The sequence below is a fragment of the Myotis nattereri genome (genome assembly GCF_964212035.1).
Source record: "Myotis nattereri genome assembly, chromosome: 1".
In the NCBI taxonomy this organism is placed as follows: Eukaryota; Metazoa; Chordata; class Mammalia; order Chiroptera; family Vespertilionidae; genus Myotis; species Myotis nattereri.
The window spans coordinates 114,562,620-114,583,688 of NC_138075.1; the positions used below are offsets into that span (position 1 = coordinate 114,562,620).

At 40.4% G+C, this 21,069-nt stretch overlaps 1 pseudogene across 1 annotated transcript; it reads left to right on the plus strand.

Annotated features, from left to right (window-relative positions):
- Nucleotides 1–12,787: 12,787 nt before the first annotated feature.
- Nucleotides 12,788–14,458, plus strand: LOC308521164 (polypeptide N-acetylgalactosaminyltransferase 1-like; annotated as a pseudogene). Its single transcript has one exon. The product of its transcript is annotated as a polypeptide N-acetylgalactosaminyltransferase 1-like (transcript).
- The last annotated feature ends 6,611 nt before the right edge of the window (nt 14,459–21,069 follow it).

Genomic DNA, 21,069 nt, shown 5'->3' on the forward strand with positions numbered 1-21,069 from the left:
CAGGAGGAGAGACAGAAGTATAGACCTGCAATGTCCAAGCATGCTAAAGGCAGGTACATACCAACAAGGCTGATGCTCACAGCACACTACTCCACTTGTATCCCAGACCTGAGGCTCCAGGAGATGAACAACTCCCATAGACAACTTTGAATTAAGAGCCTTTGCTTTTACGAGAAGTTGTATTGTCATTGGGGCTCTCATATTCACAGCTGGTGTTCCCAACTCTCTGAGAAATCTGGTGAGTTCATTCCTCCTCTTGTACCTGAACCAATGGGCCTGGCCTCTGGCTCTGGGTTGTCCATTACCCTGCCCCACCAGCTTTTACTGTGTGTGTAGTACCTTAGGCTAGTCTCTGGGGTTCATTTTCCTAACATATGAAAAGCAAGAAATTGCAAGCAATTTGACTTTTGGGACTGTATCCCCCTTAAAAGGAGTTAAGAATGTATGCAAATATTTAGCTGCATGGATGTTCATGACAACATTATTATTAACAGAGAAAAAGTTGTAATAACCTAAGTGTCCAGCAACAGGGAACTGGTTAAATAAGCTTAGTACTTCAGGTAATGGAATAGTATGCAGGCCTCAAATTGATGTTGAGAAATCAATATAAAGTCAGAGAAAATGTCAGGTAAAAGAAGGAAAGAAATCACAACATATATGCAGGATTAACCTATTTTGTTTGAAGAAAGGTACATTCATGTATATATAACATATTATATGTAGAATGGGTATTATGGTATGTATAATATATTCTGTATATTACAAATATATATTTATTTAGGAGGGCATTCTAATGATCTAATATGGTGTTACTAAGTGATGATTCTATAAAGTAGGTGAGATTATGAATATTTTACTATTTGTTCTTTTTACTTATCTATATTTTCTAGTTCTTTTAATAGTGAACAGTAGTGCTTTTTAATAAGAAAAAGCAATAAAAGAAACTTTATTTTGAAAAAAAAATAAGGTTGACTATGATTATTGATGTTCAATCATGCTCAAGAGTTCTGTAAGGAAAACTTTCTTCCAGAAGGGAGGTGAGATGGAAGGAGACAGGAGGGCCCTGCCCCGCCCTCCCTTTCCCATCCAGCCTGGTCCCGCCTTCCCCCCTCCCCGCCTGGGTGAGAGCTGGGGCAGCAGCTTCTCCCTTTGGCTTCGCCTGGCCTTGTGTGCTCAGTCAATATACTCTCAGTGCTCCAGCTGGAAGTTACTCATCTCAAGCTTTCTGGCCTCATTTTTGTTCCCTCTTCAGACATCATTTAAAAGGAATTTCTGTTTAACCACAGCACCCACAGGAAAAATCCTACTAAAAATTCATTCCAACTAAGGTTCAGCAGACAGGTGACTTAAATTAGCTCCACCGGCCTCTCAGAGGGCGCCCAAGTCCCATACTGTCCGAGCAGCAGTTGGGCTGAGCAGCTGGCAGACAAACCCCATTTTACACATGCAAACAGTCACACACTCACACTCGCTGTCTTTGAGGAGCCTCCGCTCTCTCCCTCTCCTCTGAATGCTGATTTTCCTTTGTTGATCTTCCCCGCCCTGGCCGCGCCCCTCCCCCCCCCCCCCCCCCATCCCACCCACGGGAAGCTCTTTCTCAGTGGCTTCAGCATTCACTTGGCTGGCCCCCTGGGAACGCCTTGATGTGCCGTTATTTTTCTTTTTATGTTTAAGGTCCCCTCCCATGCCCTTGACCCTTGTGGGCTGGTTACACGACTCCAGCCTGAATTCCACTGTGTGTGACCAGAGCAGTGCAGCTGGGTAGGGGTGGTGGGAAATGGGGGTGGGGGGCTTTTCCCCCCTTTGAAGATACTATAATATGATCATGGTTAAGACTAATACGGAAATACATTAAAGGAAGCTCGACCGTGAGACAGATGGAGAAAAGCAGCTCCCACTCCCCACCAGCCAATGATGGAACTCTGCTGTCCCCAACCCTGCCGCTAGGCATGCTCTCCCCACGCCCCCTTAGCTCTTAACCATTCCACCGCCTGTGACAAGGAAGCTGTCCCTGTGATTGTCTTAGTCCAGGGGCTTATTTCTCAGAGATTCCCTCTGCTCCCAGCACCCCCAGCCTTTCTTCATTGTGTCTGTTGAACCCATGACAACTCAGAAGCTAATCTCAGCCCTTCCATGGTTTCCGCACAGCATCTCTGCAATGTGAGTTAGGTAGCTCTGTGCCCGGCCTCCTGGGCAAGTGCGTGAGCCCCCTTCCCACACACCACACACTCTCTCGCTGACAGTGAGGACCCTCACATCTCTTCACTTTCCTGTTCCTTCTATGCAGCACATTCACCCCTTCCTCTGAAGCCTGGGCACCTGTTCATTTGAAGGCACAATCCTCATATTCATGATTCCCTGTTCCCATGAATCTTTATAGACACATTTCCTTCATGTAGTTTTTAGGGTGTGGAAGATGTTAACAGTTGGTTATAGTGCTTAGAAGGCATTTTAAAAAATCTGATAAATTAAGTTTCAGATTTTCTTGACTGATTGGTATACATTACTAGGATGAGTGGCTTATCAAGTCTTTGCTAATATCCTGGATGCTCTTAAAGGAAATTAATTAAACTGAAGTTTCCATCCATCTGAGCTCCAATTCATCTGTGTACCTTCTGCTTTTGAGCCTTCATGGAGAGAATTATGGCATGTAAGTATGAGTCTTGTGGCCTTTATCCTTTCATATACATTGAAACACCTGAAATGGGTTGAACTTCAGATATGATCCTGCTATTAAGAACTTACTTTATTATTCAAGGCTGAATTCAAATCCAATCTCTTTAAAAAAAATCCTTTAACCTGCTTAGGTTAGTGTTTACTTTCTTTTCTAAATTTCACCTGTCTATGCCAGTGGTTTGAATAACCCTATTTGATTATGTTAATTCTTTTTAACTTCAAAAAATGTTCACAGAACCCACATGATAATTGTTCTTTTAGCACCTATTTTAAAAATTCATGATGACCAAAGCAGAGCCTTTAATGTGGCTATATATTTTTCCAATCACACTATACATTTGAAAAATAAATATATGTGTCTCCTGGGATTGGCTTAAGTCATCTTACAGATGTTAGGCTTGGAGATACTTAGTACAATTCATGAATGACAAGGGACCCAAGGTCCAAAGTTTGAGCTCCACTGGTCTGTTGCATTTATTTTTAGTGAGTCAGAGGCCAGTGATTGTCCCTTAACTCTTCAGGTTGGACTATATCCCTCATTAGACTGAATCCTTCCTGAGGAAAAGAACTTTCACTTACATACCTTTGTACATCCACAATGCTAATGGACCAGTCAGTTAAGGACCATTAATCGAGCACTAACAATGTGCAGGACACTGAACTTGAATCTGTGGGAGATACAAAGTGTAAGATCCAGTTGCTTCCCTTGAAAGCCCACAGTGGTTATAGAGACATGGCAAGTGGGTGGATTTGCCTATAAATCTGTGGGCAATAAATTGATTAATGATTTGAGTCTCTGAAAGCCTTGAGAAATATGGAACAATTTATTGGCTAAATTCTACAGGTTATAAGATTAATTACGGAATTAGTTGAACAGACACTAAATGCTATGAAAAGTTGTTAGAGTGTGCTGGTGAGCAGGAAAGCTTTGTAGAAGAGAGGTCTGGGTGTGAACATGAAAAATGGTTAGGACTTGGCTGGAAGGTGCTCAGAGAATGCCTGAATGAATGCATGCATAAGAACACATCATGGGTCATTTGTTCCCAGATAGGTACAAAGTGAAACCCTCATTCTTCTAATGAATAATATTTTTCCTGAAACACACGAGTCAATTTCTTGAAGGGTGTGGTGGATGGAGAGGAGAGGTGCTTTCCCAGTTCCTTCCCCAAGCCACTGAATCCCATAATTACTTAAAATGTGATTCCTGAGGTCCAGGATCATAATAACTATGAGTAGCAGAGCTGGTACTTGACCTCTAGGTGCTGGACTAGAAGCCTGGTATTCTTTTTACTCTATCTTCTACCCCTGGAATCCCCTCTCTTTTATTGAACTTGTCTAAAACAAGTTTGCCTGAGGCTAACCCTTCCCACCACCTCTTATTCTAATCACAGTGCTAGGCTGACCTTTCTTCACTTGCTATGTAAATGTGCCCTAACTAGGAATTAGAAACAGCTGGTCCTAGGACAATGCTTCAAAGAGACCCATTGTGACAAAACCATCTCAGTAAAAAGAAAAACTGTTGCCAAAACTGGTTTGGCTCAGTGGATAGAGCGTTGGCCTGCGGACTGAGGGGTCCCGGGTTCGATTCCGATCAAGGGCATGTACCTGGGTTGCGGGCACTTCCCCAGTGGGGGATGTGCAGGAGGCAGCTGATCGATGTTTCTCTCTCATCGATGTTTCTAACTCTCTATCTCTCTCCCTCCTCTCTGTAAAAAATCAATAAAATATATTTTAAAAAAAAGAAAGAAAAACTGTTAATTACAAAATACAAATCATTGCTTTATGGATTGTGGGAATCTTATAAACGTGGGTAGATGATGGGGTAGCTTTGGAGGGGGTCCTCTCCACTGGCATTAGCTATGATACACAACAAAGAGGTGCCTTCTCTGGATACTACAATCAGTTTGGGACCCTTCCAGAGAAGCTGCCACAATCTGGAGAATATTTGGGCAGCCGGGGGATCTGAAGAGTCGACGGGTGGGCACTGGGGTACACAGGTATGTCTTCTGACCAAGGATGCTCAAGTCTCAAGAACCTAGAGAGCAAATGCCTTCAAGAAATTATTCCCAAATCCCCTAGAAATCTGTGGGCTGAAGTCAAGCGATTGGTTTAGCCTGCTGGCTAAGAGGTATTGGCCTCTCCTAACTGTGTACTTTTCTTATCTCCGTGACAACTTTCTTTACCACTCTCAAAGACGCCTGGGTCTTCCCAACAAAGCCTCGCTGGATCCCACATGTCCTCATTTGAGAAAACACCATTACACAGCTTATCATTTAGGTAAACCCGTGATTCTCATATCAGTGGATTGAGCATTTCCTAGTATAGACGATTTACTGCTACAGAAGCAACTTCTGCTCTGCACATTGTTTAATTGAAATATTGAAATACCAAGAAAGAAGAACAAATAAATGTCCCAAGTAATTGTGATCAACTGTGCAAATACAGCAATGCTGTGCTGGTTGCCTTAAGTTTATTTGCTCTCCCATGAATGAAGATTAAGCAGAGGTGTGGTTCAGAAGTGTTCTGAGTGTTTGGACAAGCCGTGCTCTGTGTGAGGATGATGAACTGGCTGTTGACCTTTGTCAATATCACTTGCACTTGATATTTAGTGACATTTAGCCTCTGTGACCCTAGAGTTTGCTGGCCTGTGTTTGTTTCCCCACCCACCCTGTAAAAGCTGCTGTTCGTCAGGCTCTGTCCTAGGCATGAATCACTTTACACACCTCCTGGGCCCTCTTGTCCATTCCTATGGCTAAAATTCTGTGTAAACATGTTGACAACATTTGAGTTCTTATCTTCAGCTCCAGACTGGAATATCCTCCTTGCTGCTGGATGTGCATGCATTATAGGCGACTCTGGCACAACATATGCCAAGCTGAACAAACTTTCTTACCCTTCAAACCTGTTGCTACTCCTGTGTACCCTTTTAGTAAAACATTATTTCAACATTATTTCAATCAGGTGTGCAAGTTAAAGACCAGGAAGTCATCCTTAACTTTCCACTCCTTCATCTACCACCTCCAAATCAGTCATCAAAGCCTACTGATTATCCCTCCAAAATTTCTAAAATCCAGCTCCTAGTTTCCACCCCACTCTAGCTCATGTGCCAGACCTCTAACCTGGAATACCACGGCCTCTTAAATGGTTTTTAATCACGAAAATATTGTACTTACTAAAAATATATACCTATTAAAAAGAATCCAGCCAGACCTAGGCTGAGGGAGTGTCCTCTGAGTTGATTTTGGTTTGCTCCTGCCAGCGGTGTCAGTGGCTTAAGAACAATTTTTAATACAGATTTCTTGGCTTCAAGGTTCCTAGTCCACACAACTAGTATAGTCTCAACCCCCTCAAATGATGTGAGGCCAGAAATGGGCTTAAAAATCCTTAATGGAGACTTTCTTCTCCCCACCTGAAGCCAGGCTGACTGACACCTTTCCCTGCATTTCTTTGCTGGTGAATGGAGATCTCCCAGTGCATCCTATCATGGAAGAACCAGCTGTCTGATGGTTTTCTAGTTCCAGCTCCCAGGTCTTTGTTTTTCCCTCCAATGTACTTGGTAGCTAGCATACCACTTACTGGTATTTGTCATCATAGAAAAGGCTAGCAAAACTGGAAAATTTGTGATGTAAATAAAGTGCAATCGTGTCTTTTGGTTGGATTTTAGATTCTTCCAAATGTGCTTTACCTTAGAACAAAGTATTGTAAAGCTTCTACTAGTTAAAGCTTCTTATAAAAGCCGCTACACTGATGATATCTTAAAGCACACAAATGAAATATGTAAAGATTTGCACACAAATGAAATATGAAGAGCCTGCTATTCCCTCAGGACCCACCACTCACAGTGCGTGACCTGGGGCTCTGACACACAATACAAGGGATGCCACCTGTGTCAGTCCACATATTAAAGACTAGAAAATGTAATTGTTTTCTTATTTTTTTAAGAAAAAATTAAGTAGAGATAAAAATTTCAATATTTTCTTCCCTTTCCTCAAAGGCTTATCTTGTGTACTCTGTGGGGTTCTCACCTCGCTTTGTAGATCACAGCTTTATAGGAGGGTGGTACAGGTTAAGCTGTGTTCCCTTGATTTTGAACTTCCAGCTTCCAGAACTGTGAGGCAATACATTTCTGTTGTTTCTAGCCATGAAACTTGTGGTACTTGTTACACAGCCCTAGGAAACTAATACAAAAGGGGGTTCAGAGAAAATCAAAGAAAGTTCAGAGAGCAGGAATACCAGTAGAGCAAGGTGACCCAGTAAGTTGTGCAGGTGAGGGCTCAGGAAGGAGGGTGTGGGCAATGGTTTCAAATGCATCTAGGAAAGCAGGAGGATGTGAGCAAAGCTATAGGAATGTGCTTGGGAGGGATGGGAGCTGGGAAAGGAGACACACCTGCTCCGAGGGGTGGGGACACTGAGGAAGTAGAGGAAGATGCACCTGGAAGAGTTGGGTGGGAACAGGCTGAGAAGGGCCCTGAATGCCCATTACATCTGCTCTCTTGGCTTCCCTCTTTGGGCATTCGAATTTCTTCAGTTGCCTTCTGGCTATTGCAACCTTCTCTACACTACTTTACTTAAGATTTTCTTGGACACATGTCTGGCCTTCCAGGCACCTAATCTCCACCACAGTTCCCACCATACCTTTTCCTACACAGGACCAGTCACATTTGCTCTGCCTCAAATGCCTGAAATTCTACCACATTTGAGTCACCACTTTAGTGCCCTATGTATAAAGGTTTAATAAGTTGTTAAATAGCTGTTGGCAACAGCTACTTAATAGCATAGCTGTTGGAAAGATTGGCATTGTAAAAAAAAAACACACACAAAAAAAACAACAACAAGGAGTAAAAATATATGTCTTAGGAGTCTTCCCTTTTATATGAAAGAGTTGTATATGCATAGAGTTAGATTATGCATAATCCTGTTAGATTAGACATAAGGGAGAACAAGGAAGAGAAACTGACCTGCTCCCAGAGAGGGGAGTCCTAGTTCTCTTGAAGGAATCAGTTATCATCTGTTGTTCCTAAAGAAGAGATTTCTCCTATAGCAGCTCACTTGAAAGAATTCATTTATTTATTCATTAATTCATTCAGTCATTCAATAAATATTCCTTAAGCACCTACTACATGCCCTGGGCTAAGTGCTCAGAGGGTGAAGAGCAAAAGTGAAACAGTTTCTACTCTCAGAAAAAGTCTTTTAGGGTATTCAGACCTTTATAATGCAGTATAATAAATATCAATAGGAAAAATGCAAAAGTTTTATATTCTTAATGCTTATTCATCTACATGTCAGTCACTGGATGTGATAGGCAGAATAATGACCTGAACAGATGTCCACATCTTAGTCCTCAGAATCTGTGAATACATTACCTTACATAGCAAAAGGATCTTTGCAGATATGATTAAATTAAGGATCCTGAAATGGAGATGTTGTCCTGGATAGTCTGGGAGGACCGATCTAATTACATACCTTCTTACAATCAGATAACCTTTCCCAGTTGATTTCTGAGTCAGAGAGAGATGTGACTATGGGAGCAAGGTCAGAGAGTTGCAGTGGTGCTGGCTTTGAAGATGGAGGAAGGGGCCACAAGCCAAGAAATGTAGGCAGCTTCTAAGCTGGAAAAAGCAAAGAAACAGACACTCTGCTGACACTTTAATTTTAGCCCAGTGATCTGTGTCAGATTTCTAATTTACAGAGCTGTGTTGTTTTAAGCCACTAAATTTGTGACAATGTGTTCCAGCAGAGATAGAAAACCAATATATTGGGTTAGCCCCGTGGTAGGCAAACTGCGGCTTGCGAGCCAAATGCGGCTCTTTGGCCTTTTGAATGTGGCTCTTCTTAAGCCTTAGGAGTACCCTAATTAAGTTAATAACAATGTACCTACCTATATAGTTTAAGTTTAAAAACTTTGGCTCTCAAAAGAAATTTCAATCGTTGTACTGTTGATATTTGGCTCTGTTGACTAATGAGTTTGCCGACCTCTGGGTTAGTCTATAGAGTCAAATAAAACAGGTCCTTGTCCTCAGAAACTCACAGCTTACTGGGGGAGGGAGACATGTAAACAGTATAATAAAAGTGCAAAGATTGGAGTACATGGAGCTATGTAAATAAAATTTGGAGACATCCTTCAATCTCTACCATTTAAGAAAAACTTCTCTTGATTTTATTTTCTCCACCAGCTAATGCCCTATTTCATCACTCTCCTTTGCACCCAAACTCCTTCATAGAATTATCATTTATTGTAGTTTCCAATTCTTCTCCTCCCATTTCCTCTTAAAGCCACTGCAGTCAGACCTTTGCCCACTACCCACTCATCAACTTGCCTATGGTCCAGGCCACCAATAACCTCCATGATGCTAAACCCAATGGTGGTTTTTGGCCCCTACATGTATGTACAACTAATTAGCAGCATTGACACAGCTGACCACGTCCTCCTCCTTGACACACTTCCTTTATTTGGTCCCTGGGACTCCACCCTTACTCTTAGCTTTCTTCTTTCACTGGATGCCACTTCTCCAAGCCTGATAACATTGGAGTGCCCCAGAGCTCAGTCTTTAACCCTCTTTTCTTTATATGTCCTCTTTTGGTGACCTCATACAGTCTCATACCAACCACATGCTGATGACCTCCAAGTGTATCTTTCCATCCCTTACTTCTCTCTTGGACTCCAGTTGCATACATCCAGCCTCCTACTTGTCATCTCCACTGGCGTATGTAATAGACATCTCATACGAACATGTCTGACAGTGCTGAATTTCTGATCTTCCCTAATCCCTCAGCTTTCCCCGCCTCTGTGAATGACAACTCTGTCCTCCCAGGTATTCTAGACATAATTGACTCTCTGACATTTCATATCAATTCATCAGCAATTTTTATTGGCTCAACCTTCAAAATATATCCAGAATCAGACCGCTTTTCTACTGCTACTACCCTGGTCTGGCCACCATGTCTTCTTGCCTGGGCTACTAAAAGGAACCTGATGCATTTCCCGTGTCCCCCAGAGAACAGCCGAGCCCTTACAGTATCCGGCCAGGCGCTCCATGGCCGCGGTCCCGGCTCCCTGTGCCTCTCAGGTAGCCTCCTTCATCTCCTGCTCTTTCTCCTGCTGCTACAGCTACACTGGCACTTAGCACTTCTGATCTGTGTCCTTTAGAAACAATGATTAATCTCAACAAATTTGAACAATGACTAGCACTTAATAGGTACTCAATAAAAATTTAATGAATGAATAAAATTACCAATCCTAAGCACTCATGTTACTTAATTTTCCCTTTTTAAAAAATGCTGTTTGCTACTTCAGTTGTTTTTTGAGTTATTTATTTAGAATCTCAATTTTGGTCAGCATTGAATAGATTTTTTATTTAAAATGACAAAAGAATGTAGTGTTCCTATAAAACCAGGAACAGTGACATAAAAAGAAAAAACATCTAGGGATAATGTTTGAAAGAAAATTTGATTCCACCCTAGAGTCTTGTTTCAACCCTGGACTCTAAACCATACTTGATCTGACATGAATCAGAAATGGAACTGAAAAGATATACTTTTGATAGTTCACATAACAATCAACCATGACTTTGTAAATGCACCACTTTGGTGAGTATTCATGATCTTAAACCTGAAACCAGAAGGTCAATGAATCCTTTGTTTAAGATGGCATTAAGCTAAATCTCTGTGTGTGTTGTTTTCATACAGAAGTCTCAGTCATTTACATTATCCAATGAATCAACACCAGCTTCTCAGGCACTTACTTGAGTAAGCTGTATTAACTGCTGCTTAAGAACATAGGCCTGGAATTACACACACATGTTGAAACATGAGAAGTGATCACTCAATGTCTGCATGTAAGTATATTTTATTCACATAATATTTTCAATATTTGGGGGGAAAGAGAAAATACAAACACCTATTTTTAACCTTAATATAAAAAAACATTAGAGTCATTACAATTCATGGCTAGAGTTCCATTTTTATTTTATTTTATTTTATTTTATTTTGCCCATAGGAAGGTGGCTACAAGCTCAGACCAACTGAAGTTCTGAGATCTCAAAATTATCCTTGTTAGACATACCTAAGGGAACAAGAGTTCTGGTAGTACCAGAAGGAGTCATATCAATTTCTTCCAGTGATATGCTGGAGCTCACACACAAGAGCAAATTGGTAATTTTTAAAGAATTTTTGTGAGTTGGTTGAGTCACATTGTTAGCTTGAACTTTACGGTGGAAGTATTTACACCACAGAAATTGGCAGTTACCACAAACCAGGGATCTCCCTGCTAACTCCCAAAAGCCAGCTATTAAACACTTTACTAGAACATTAGTGATTGAATCTCTTCTTCAACAGACTTTATGTCATCAGGGGTTTCTAAATTCCTATTTTTCAGTTTTAGATTTTATACCTCAAGTATTTTAATTTTCTATAGTGGATCATTTACATGTATATGTCATCTTATTTAAGTTTTAGCTTTATAGTTTTTTCCCTTTGGTCAAATTATTTATAAGCATGAATGCCTTATTAAGTTTTGGCTTTACATTTATTTACACAACTGCATTTATAAGTACATGGTGTGATTAATAGTTGCTGACTCTGTCCTTCCCATCTCATGGACAACTTCATAGTCTCTAATATTACTATAACTTAGCTTTTGTAAGCTTCAGCTTCATCGTTTATAAAACTAGAATAATTATAGTGCATGCCGCTCATTTGGTTTGCTATGAGTATTAAAAGAAATGGTATGTAAAGGACTAACTAAATACTATGATAACAAATGTAGTTGAGGAGATTGTCTACTACACTGCTTGTTGTCTTATATGTAAAGCTGCACCCACATGAGAATTTATTTTAGAATGCAGCATCAGGAAAACTTTATCTCTAATGAGAACTTGCTGTGCCTTTCCCTTTCCAGTATTAAAATTGTCACTGATTGCTCCCATTTTTGTTTTGCCTTGGTTATTTAAAAGCTGGAAGCCAAATTTCAAACTCAAGGACAACAATCACAGTTGTGCTAACAGTAAACAAAAACCCTCCCTTCCTCAGTTTATTTCCTGCTTTTGTTATCAGAATTATGGCAATAAAATTTGTTACTTCAGTTTCTTTTTGGAGAGAAGTGTGATTTAAACAAAAGCATTTACAGTGCTCAAATTCTGGCAAGGGCTAGATAGCGTTGACTTGGAACAATGTGATATTAGATGGGAGCTTTCAGGCTGTAAGAGTTTACCGGTAACGTGAGCAACCTTTATTGTTGTAGGTATTATGCTGTGATTCATATTAGGGCATTTCCTGAGGTTACTTTAGTTAGGGTTTACTTGCCTAATAAGAGCCCAACCTTCTCTGTGTTAGGGTTTTCAGGCTTATTTTGTTGACTTGATGGATGTCACTTCAGAATTATGAGCTGAAAAGCAATGGCTCATGAGAGTTTATTATTCTCCCAGAGTTCCATGTCTCAGTACTGGAAGAAGTAGGCCTTTGAGTTTAGCCTTAAAATGCTATGCCTTGATCTTAAGCAAATCCATTGAATACACCCTTCTAAGGTTCAAAAGAACTGTTCTTAATTGCTGTTTAGGTTTAGAGACATTTTTGAAGTTTATGGAGCATAGTATATAATGCTTCTCCCTAGCATGGCAAAATTTAAATGTTGTCTTTTTTGAAGTCCATAATATATCCGTATTTTAACTTAACTATTTTATATATTTTGCTTGTGGCAATAGCAATTATAAAACAGCAATAGGAAAAACACACATTGATCCATTATTATTGAATATATTTTGATGCTTGTACTAAAGTGATATAAATGATGAAAAAAAATATATATGTGAGTGGCGGCGGCTGCGACCGCATATGGCTCGACCCGGAGTAGTGCGTCCAGCCCGCGAGACCGGGGGAGCCGCGGGCAGTGGCCGAGGAGGCGGCGCGGTGGACAGCGGCCCCAGAAGAGCGCCCGCGCTTGGCTCGCGGACCGCGCCGCCACCGCCCGGGCTGGCCCTGAGGAGCGCCCGCGCCGCCGCCGCGAGGACCGAGGTTATGAACGTGATTTTTGATGAAACTGGATTGGAAACATTTTCATGATCTTTGTACATTTATATATATGTATTTTAAATTTTTGCATTTGACTTAAAGTGCCATGAGAAAATTTGCATATTGCAAGGTGGTCCTAGCCACCTCCTTGATTTGGGTACTCTTGGATATGTTCCTGCTGCTTTACTTCAGTGAATGCAACAAATGTGATGAAAAAAAGGAGAGAGGACTTCCCGCTGGGGATGTTTTAGAGCCAGTACAAAGCCTCATGAAGGTCCTGGAGAAATGGGGAAACCAGTCGTCATTCCTAAAGAGGACCAAGAAAAGATGAGAGATGTTTAAAATCAATCAGTTCAACTTAATGGCAAGCGAGATGATTGCACTCAACAGATCTTTACCTGATGTTAGGCTAGAAGGATGTAAAACAAAGGTATATCCAGATAATCTTCTTACAACAAGTGTGGTGATTGTTTTCCACAATGAGGCCTGGAGCACACTTCTGCGAACTGTCCATAGTGTCATAAATCGCTCCCCAAGACACATGCTGGAAGAAATTGTTCTAGTAGATGATGCCAGTGAAAGAGACTTCTTAAAAAGACCTCTGGAGAGTTATGTGAAAAAATTAAAAGTACCAGTTCATGTAATTCGAATGGAAAAACGTTCTGGATTGATCAGAGCCAGGTTAAAAGGAGCCGCTGTGTCCAGGCCAAGTGATCACATTCTTAGACGCTCACTGTGGGTGCACAGTGGGGTGGCTGGAGCCTCTCTTAGCCAGGATCAAACACGACAGGAAAACAGTGGTGTGTCCCATCATCCATGTGATCAGTGATGATATTTTTGAGTACATGGCGGGTTCTGATATGACCTATGGGGGATTCAATTGGAAGCTCAATTTTCGCTGGTACCCTGTTCCCCAAAGAGAAATGGACAGAAGGAAAGGTGACCGGACTCTTCCTGTCAGAACGCCTACCATGGCCGGAGGCCTGTTTTCAATAGAGATTACTTTCAGGAGATTGGAACATACGATGCTGGAATGGATATCTGGGGAGGAGAAAACCTAGAAATTTCCTTTAGGATTTGGCAATGTGGAGGCACCCTGGAGATCATTACTTGCTCACATGTTGGACATGTGTTTCAGAAAGCTACACCTTACACGTTTCCGGGAGGCACAGGACAGATTATCAACAAAAATAACAGACGCTTCGCAGAAGTGTGGATGGATGAATTCAAGAATTTCTTCTATATAATTTCTCCAGGTGTTATGAAGGTAGATTATGGAGATATAGCATCAAGACTTGGTCTAAGACACAAACTCCAATGCAAACCTTTCTCTTGGTACCTAGAGAATATTTATCCTGATTCGCAGATTCCACGTCACTATTTCTCTTTGGGAGAGATACGCAATGTAGAAACAAATCAGTGTCTCGATAACATGACTAGAAAAGAGAATGAAAAAGTTGGAATCTTTAACTGTCACGGTATGGGAGGTAATCAGGTTTTCTCTTACACTGCCAACAAAGAAATTAGGACAGATGACCTTTGCTTGGATGTCTCCAAACTCAACGGCTCAGTCACAATGCTCAAATGCCACCACCTAAAAGGCAACCAACTTTGGGAGTATGATCCCGTGAAATTGACCCTGCAGCATGTGAACAGTAACCAGTGCCTGGATAAAGCCACGGAGGAGGACAGCCAGGTGCCCAGCATCAGAGGCTGCAGCGGAGGCCGGTCCCAGCAGTGGCTTCTCCGCAACGTCAGCCTTCCAGAAATATTCTGAGACCAAATTTACACAAGAAAAAGATAAGGGTTGACTGGGCTACCTCAGCATACATTTCTGCCACATTCTTACATAGCAAAAAAGGGACAGTGCTCCCTCCTGCGGGAAGTGAGGGTTCTCAGCCAGTAAGACTAGACTCGCTACTCACGCGCCGTGAACCAGCCTCCTGCCACGTAATGAGACTGTGCACACTGATGTTTACAAGGTCGAAGAGGCTTTCGTCAAGAGTCATTATAAAGACTATTCAGACAGTGAAACAATCAGCAACATGTGCTTCCGGAAAGCTGCACCTCGGAGGATCTGCTTGCACAGCAGTGGTTTCCGCTGGACATGCTGTCACGGTGAAGAATTTCCAAGATAGAACTGGTAGCCAGTATATTAATATTGATACAAAAATACATGAAAAGAACTGGAACCAGGTTCAAAATCATGAAAATAACATTTCTACAAAAAAAAACCACACAACTATATTAAACTGGGTTTAAAGGAAATTAAAAAAAAAAAAAAATATATATATATATATATATATATATATATATATATATTTAATCCATAAGGGCATAATAGTGAACAAATCTTTTTGAATAGTTAAGGTATGCTTTTAAAATAGTCCAGATGGCTTATATACAATGTGGAATAATACCACTGTATACAAGAATTGTACCTTAATTAACATTTTTCTCTCAAATCAGCATTGTAATTAAGGATTATTTAGCAGTTTGATAGAAAATTATATTTTAACTTGTAATGATAGTTTAAATGTTGGTGCAAGTAGTTTTAAAGAATGAGGCAACTAAAAATTTTACTAGAAATTTTTTCATAGGCTATTCTTTTACAGAAAGCAAAAGTGTGAGTCTTTTGGTAACCAAACTCAATCATACATACATCCTGTATGATACCATGAAATAAACTAATTTTTAAGATTAACCCTTAAAAATATACATTTTACCCACACTTCTATGGGTTCAATTTTTTAAAATTGTTTTATTGCTTAAAGTATTACAAAGAGTATTATATATGTCTCCTTTTTTTTCTCCCCTTGACCCTCCCCTAGTCTCCCATGCCCCGCAGTGTCTTGAGTCCATTGGTTATGCTCATATGCATACAAGTCCTTCAGTTGATTTCTTACCGCCGCCCCCCCCAACCCTCCCCGGCCTTCCCGCTGTAGTTTGACAGTCTGTTCGATGTTGCTCTGCCTCTGTATTTATTTTTGCTCATCAGTTTATAATGGTCTTAATTACCATAAATGAGTGAGATCATGTGGTATTTTTCTTTCATTGACTGGCTTATTTCACTTAGCATAATGCTCTCCAGTTCCATCCATGCTGTCGCAAATGGTAAGAATTCCTTCTTTTTTACAGCAGCATAGTATTCCATCGTGTAGATGTACCACAGTTTTCTAATCCAGTCATCTACTGATGGGCACTTAGGCTGTTTCCAGATCTTAGCTATGGTAAATTGTGCTGCTATGAACATAGGGATGCATATATCCTTTCCGATTGGTGTTTCTGATTTCTTGGGATATATTCCTAGAAGAGGGATCACAGGGTCAAATGGGAGTTCCATTTTCAGTTTTTTGAGGAAACTCCATACTGTCTTCCATAGTGGCTGCACCAGTCTGCATTCCCACCAGCAGTGCATGAGTGTTCCTTTTTCTCCACATCCTCTCCAGCACTTGTCGTTTGTTGATTTGTTGATGATAGCCATTCTGACAGGTGTGAGATGGTACCTCATTGTTGTTCTGACTTGCATCTCTTGGATGATTAGTGACTTTGAGCATGTTTTCATATGTCTGTTGGCTTTCTGAATGTCCTCTTTTGAAAAGTGTCTATTTAGGTCCTTTGCCCATTTTTGATTGGATTGTTTATCATCCTTTTGTTAAGTTGTATGAGTTCCCTATAAATGTTGGAGATTAAACCCTTATCGGTGATAACATTGGCAAATATATTCTCCCATGCAGTGGGCTTTCTTGTTGTTTTATTGATGGTTTCTTTTGCTGTGCAGAAGCTTTTTATTTTGATGTAGTACCACTTGTTTATTTTCTCTTTAGTTTCCAATGCCCTAGGAGCTGTATCAGTGAAGAAATTGCTTTGGCATATGTCTGAGATTTTGTTGCCTTAGGATTTTCTAGTATTTTTATTGTTTCCTGTCTTACATTTAAGTCCTTTCCATTTTGAGTTTATTTTTGTGTATGGTGTAAGTTGGTGGTCTAGTTTCATTTTTTTGCATGTATCTGTCCAATTTTCCCAACACCATTTATTGAAGAGACTGTCTTGACTCCATTGTATGTTCTTGCCTCCTTTGTCAAATATTGAGCATATTGGTTCGGGTCGATTTCTGGGCTCTCTATTCTATTCCATTGATCTATATGTCTGTTCTTGTGCCAGTACCAGGCAGTTTTGAGAACAGTGGCTTTGTAATACAGCTTGATATCTGGTATTGAGATCCCACCGACTTTGTTCTTCTTTCTCAGGATTGCTGCAGCTATTCGGGGTCTTTTTTTATTCCAGATGAATTTTTGGCGAGTTCGTTGTAGATCTGTGAAATATGCAGTTGGTATTTTAATGGGAAGTGCGTTGAATTTATAGATTGCTTTGGGTAGTATGGACATTTTAATGATGTTGATTCTACCAATCCAAGAACATGGTATGTTCTTCCATCTGTTTATGTCTTCCTCTATCTCTTTTTTCAGCGTCCTGTAGTCTTCTGAGTAGAGGTCTTTCACCTCTTTAGTTAAGTTTGTACCTAGGTATCTTAATTTTTTTGGTGCTAAGGTAAATGGGATTGCTTTTTTAGTCTCTCTTTCTGTAAGTTCACTGTTGGTGTATAGAAATGCCTCAGATTTCTTGGCATTAATTTTGTATCCTGCTACATTGCCAAATTCATTTATTAAGTCTAATAGTTTTTTGATGGAGTCTTTAGAGTTTTGTATGTATAATATCATGTCACCTGCGAATAAGGACAGTTTTACTTCTTTTCCAATTTGGATGCCTTTTATTTCTTCTTCTTGTCTAATTGCAATGGCTAATACTTCCAGTACTATGTCGAACAGGAGTGGTGAGAGTGGGCATCCCTGTCTTGTTCCTGTTCTTAGGGGAAATGGTTTTAGTTTTTGTCCATTGAGTATGATGTTGGCTGTGGGTTTGTCATATATGGCTTTTATTATGTTGAGGTATGATCCTTCTATTCCCACCTTGCTGAGAGTTTTTATCAGAAATGGGTGTTGGATTTTGTCAAATGCTTTTTCTGCATCAATTGATATGACCATGTGGTTTTTTTCTTTCAATTTGTTTATGTGATGTATCACATTTATTGATTTTTCGGATATTGTACCATCCTTGAATCCCTGGGATAAATCTTACTTGGTCATGGTGTATGATCTTTCATGTACTGCTGGATCCGATTTGCTAAGATTTTGTTGAGGATTTTGGCATCTATGTTCATGAGGGATATTGGCTTATAATTCTCTTTCATTGCATTGTCTTTACCTGGTTTTGGTACTAGGGTGATGCTGGCTTCATAGAATGAGCTTGGAAGTGTTCCTTTCTCTTGGATTTTTTGTAGTAGTCTGAGGAGGATAGGTTTTAGTTCTTCCTTGAATGTTTGGTAAAACTCCCCTGTGAAGCCGTCTGGTCCTGGGCTTTTGTTTGCTGGAAGCTTTTTGATGACTGCTTCAATTTCTTCCATAGTTATTGGCCTGTTGAGATTTTTAGATTCTTCCTGATTGAGTTTTGGATTGTTGTATTTTTCTAGGAATATGTCCATTTCCTCCAGGTTGTCTAGTTTGTTGGAGTAGAGTTGTCCATAGTATTTTTTAATAATCATTTGTATTTCTGTGGGGTCTGTTGTTATTTCGCCTCTATCAGTTCTGATTTTGTGTATTTTGGTCCTCTCTCTTTGCTTCTTGGTGAGTCTGGCTAGAGGTTCATCAATCTTGTTTATCCTTTCAAAGAACCAGCTCTTGGTTTCGTTGATTTTCTGTATTGTTTTTTTGGTCTCTATGTCATTTATTTCAGCTCTGATCTTTATTTTCTACTTCCTTCTGCTCACTCTGGGGTTTTCTTGTTGCTCTCTTTCTAATTCTTTGAGTTGTAGAGTTAGATGATTTACTACCATTTTGTGTGTGTGTGTTTTGAGGTAGGCCTGTAGGGCTATAAACTTCCCTTTCAGATCTGCTTTCATTGTGTCCCATAGGTTTTGGATTGTTGTGTTTTCATTGTCATTAGTTTCCAGGATGTTTTTAATTTCTTCTTTGATCTCATTGGTAACCCAATCAATATTTAAAAACATGCTATTCAGCTTCCAAGTGTTTGAGTATTTTGGGTTGTTTTTATTTTAGTTTATTTCTAATATTATGCCATTGTGATCTGAGAAGATGCTTGTTATGATTTCAATCTTCTTGAATTTGGGGAGACTTTGCTTGTGACCCAATATGTGGTCTATTTTTGAAAATGTCCCATGTGCACTTGAGAAGAATGTATATTCTGTAGCTTTGGGGTGAAATGTTCTGAAGATGTCAATTAAGTCCATCTGATCTAGTGAGTCATTTAGGATTGCTGTTTCTTTGCTAATTTTCTGTCTAGAGGATTTATCCAGTGATGTCAGTGGTGTATTAAAGTCCCCTACTAAGGTTGTATTGTTGTCGATCACTCCCTTGATATCTTTCAGGAGTTTTTTTATGTATTTGGGTGCTCCTGCATTGGGTGCATATATGTTTATCAAGGTTATATCTTCTTGTTGTATCGATCCCCTTAGTATTATGAAATGGCCTTCCTTATCTCTTGTTATGGCCTTCACTTTGATGTCTATTTTTTCAGATATAAGTATTGCTACCCCAGCTTTTTTTTCATTTCCATTTTCCTGAAAGATATTTTTCCATCCCTTCACTTTTCATCTGTGTGAGTCCCTTCTAATGAGGTGGGTCTCTTATAGACAGCAAATATATGGGTCATGTTGTTTTATCCATTCAGCCACTCGATGTCTTTTGATTGGAGCATTTAGTCCATTTACATTTAAAGTTATTATTGAAAGGTACTTGTTTGTAGCCATTTCTATTTTTTGTGCCTGTTTTCTTTCTTAGCTTTTTATTTCTTCTTTTTACACCAGTCCCTTTAGCATTTCTCGCATTGTTGGCTTGGTGGTGATAAACTCCCTTAACCTTTTTTTGTCTGTGAAGCTTCTTATTTCCCCTTCAATTTTGAATTGGATAGAGTATTCTTGGATTCAGTCCTTTGCTTTGCATCACTTTGCAAATTTCTGTCCACTCTTTTCTGGCCTGATGTGTTTCTGTTGAGAAATCATTTGATAACCTAATGGGAGATCCCTTGTATGTAACTTTCCGTCTCTCTCTTGCAAACTTTAAGATTCTCTTTTTTTTTTCTGAACATTTGCCATGGTAATTATGATGTGTCTTGGCATGGGTCTTTTCGGGTTCATCTTGTTTGGGACTCTCTGTGCTTGTGTGACTTTTTTCTTCCCCACCTCAGGGAAGTTTTCTGATATTATTTCTTCCAATAGGTTTTCTAACCCTTGTTCCTCTTTCTGTTGTTCTGGCACCCCTATTATTCATAAGTTGTTTCGTTTCATGTTGTCCCATAGCTCCCTTAGGCTCTCCTCCTGTCTTTTAATTTTTTTATCCAATTGCAGTTCAGTTTGAGTGTGTTTTGTTTCCCTTCTTCTAATTCGCTAATTTGGTCCTCTGCTTCTCCTAGTCTACTGTTGAAACTTTCAATGGTGTTTTTAATTGCAGCTATATCATTCTTCATTTCTTCTTGATTCTTACATAAGTTATTGATTTTTTCATCCATTTCTTTTTGATTCTTACATAAGATGTTGATTTTTTCATCTGTTTCTTCTTGATTCTTGCATAAATTGTTGATTTTTCCTCCATCCGGTTTATGCACTCTAGGACCCTTAATCCCAATTCTTTTTCTGACATGTTTCATGCCTCTGTTTCACTTAGCAGTTTTTCTGGTGAGTCCTCCTCTTCTTTCCTTTGGGGGTTTCTTTGTGTACTCATGTTTGATCTCACCGACAGATCTAGATGTTGAGTCCTTTAGGGGATGCTCCTTGGGTGGCTGTGGCTCCTTGGGCTGCGGTTGCTCCTCGGGCAGTTGTGGTAGCAGTTGCTCCTCAGTTGGCAGCAGCTCCTCTTGTGGGTGCTGTTCACAGCCGTGGTGGCTCCTCTGGCTGGTGGGGGGAGGCTTCTGTTCCTCAGACAGAGGGTATGCTGATCCCGAGGCTGCTGTTCCTTGGATGGGGGTGGGCTACACACGCAGCTGCTACTCCTTGAACTGGGACTGACTGCTCACATGGCTGCTGTCCCTTGAATGAGGGCTGGCTGCACACTGCTGTTGTTTCTCTGATGTGGTGTGCTGCTTGTGGGGCTACTGCTCCTTGGACTTGGACAGGTTGATTGCAAGTCTTCTGCTCCTCAGATGGGGTGGGCTGCTTGCACGGCTGCTGCTCTTTGGACGGGAGTGAGCTGCACGTGTCGCTGCTCCTCCTCTCCAGGTGTCTAGTTATGTGGCTTACTTTCTAGCACTTTAGCCAGACAGGATAAAATTCACCTTAACTAGACATGACTCAAGGGGAACAAAGCATGAATGTAC